Raw genomic sequence first — 2,549 nt, forward strand, 5'->3', positions numbered from 1 at the left:
TCTCGGTTAGCAGGTATGCCGTCCGGTTTCGGACACTGGCGTCCGAGTTGGAATGGTCCGATAAGGCCCTTATTCCCGTTTTTTTGGCGAGAGCTTGCGGAGCATATCAAGGATGCTCTCTCTACTAGAGAGATCCCCACTGCCTTGGAGGAGATAATTTCTGTCTCCTCACGCATTGACCTCCGTTTTTCGGAGCGCGATATGGAGCGTGCTCACTCCAAGCGGAGAGCTAGTCCGGCTCTCAAATTTTTTGAGCCTCTGGAGCTGTGAGCCAGAGGTTCTACCCCCAGAGCCCATGGAGGTGTCTTGTACCAGTTTTGATACAGCTCCGGCTCAAGTGTCCATTTGCGGTTGTCATCTTGTGTGTGCTGCTTCTCAGGAGGTCAGCTCCCCGCAATGGTCGAACTCTGAGCCGGTCGACGAGTCCTTTGTTCCTCCTCATCTTAAGGCTCAGGTCCTCGCCTGGGCACACGCGTCCAGTGCGCACAACCATCGGGGCTATATGCAAACCACGAAGCTATTGGCCGGCGCGTATTGGTGGCCCCACAGGGCTCGGGACATCAAAAAATTTATTCAGGCCTGCGCCTCATGTGCTCAGGATAGCCTTCCTAGGCGTAGAGTGGTGACGGCCGCCGACGCACGGCGGCGCTCTGTTGCATCGCCCACTCCCGCTATCTCCCAGATGTCCCTTCTGAAACCTGGTGACCTTGCCTCCACTGACGCCTTCCATGTGTCCCGGTTCACTGTATCACCCACCAGGACACCAAGCTCGCCTTTGGGAGAGTTTGAGCCCTATGCCACTGTAGGGCACAGGCTGATGGTCCGAAAGGCTCAGGGAGGGGGGCTCTAGGAGGGGGGGTAATGTTAGGAGTCAGATTTCTGCCTCTCCTTTGCTGAAATCTAGATCCTCACATTCTGCAGTCTCCTGCTCTTCATCTGCTGTAGAGGAGACTGCAAAGGAGATTGCCTTGCGGCAACTCTCTCCAGAGGCTAAGTCCTCTACCCCTGCATCTGAGCATGCTCATGGGACGAACTCCCATTGGAGTTCGGGAGTCAGGTGTTCAGGTCCTGTGTCTGATCCTTTTGGCTCCTCTTGGAGACCTGGAGATTTCCGGAAGGTCCCGTTCGCTGTAAAAAGTTTGTTTGATGGATGCATGGACTGGTGAATGACTCATTGGAAACCCCTACCCTCTGATACTATGTTTGTGAGAGTGCCTGAGTTATTGTCAGTATCAGCGTCAGCGCCAGCGTGCTATTGCTCCATTGCCTCAGCAGCCTAGCGTCAGCATTGCGCCTGCTAGTTAGCGGTGTCTTTACAGCGGCTCTGTCTTTGCCGCGCTGCAGTTGCAGCTCTTGGTGCGTCCGCGGTTGCGACGCTCTACACCCGATCGTTGTCGGCAGGTCTAGACGGAGTAAGTACTGCCATCTAGTGCTACTCCTGTGACCAGATACCGCGGGTGCAGCGCTGTAGTTCTGTGACCTAAACAGACTCAGCGTTTTTGTGTTTTGTTTCCTTTGACTCTGTGAGTACAACAGAGTCTGAGCAGTGCACATTGGGTGTCATTAACCCCTGTGCACATTACCGCCAGATTGCTCTGCCGTCACCTAGCAGCAGTTATTTCATCTTCTGCACGGTGGACCCCGAGTGGCGAAGGTACTTTATTTATATTTTTATTTAGTGCCTTCCGCCACTCCTAACAATGTGTCTCCACACTATATAAGGCTGCCATTTTTTCTGTTGTGTATGCTTGAAAAAGACCTATAGTAGTCGAAAGGTTGCATTACGGCAAAATAAAGATAAAGTTCTGTTTTTCACCTGGATTGGATACTGCTCCCTTCTATTTTTGATATGTCCTTTTTCCAATTCGGTTAATTGGATTTGGAACGTGCATCCCTATATTTGAAGTGCTGTCGGCTGCTGCTTTTGTATATATTGTGCTGGGATAAGGTGTCATCGGAGCATGCTCGGGTGCTACCCAAGTGACTTCGGCATGCTCGAAAAATATGTTCGAGGCCCCGTGGCTGCATGTCTAGTGACTGTTCCACAGCTTCAACACATGCAGGGATTTCCTAACACACAATTTATGCATGTGTTGTGGCTGTTGATCAGTTGCGAGACATGCAGTCGCGGGGTCTGTAACATATTTTTCGAGCACTCCAAAGACACTTGATTAGCACACGAGCATGCTTGGATGACACCTTATCCAAGCAGGTTCCTCATCACTAACCAGAAAGAAGGAAATTTTCACTTTACCATTATTTTACATTTTAATGGCGATCAGATTGTATTTATTTTATTAAACACTTGGTATGGAGCGCTCCACTGTAAAATAATTACACTATATTGCAATTTAAATTTTTCCAAATCTCAGACATCACCAGATGTGAAGATTAGGAGGAAGTTACTTGCCCCCTCCCACTCACCATTCCCTGGGACATGCACTGATAAGGGCTTCAATTTGTTTTGGACTGAGTCCCATTAACCCTGGACCAAGGACAGTGAAGTTTCATCATAAGTTCATTATATAGACAGTTTCACTGTACAAAGC

This window comes from Dendrobates tinctorius, unplaced genomic scaffold (assembly GCF_039654945.1).
Source record: "Dendrobates tinctorius isolate UK_male_01 unplaced genomic scaffold, ASM3965494v1 ptg000231l, whole genome shotgun sequence".
Taxonomy (NCBI): domain Eukaryota; kingdom Metazoa; phylum Chordata; class Amphibia; order Anura; family Dendrobatidae; genus Dendrobates; species Dendrobates tinctorius.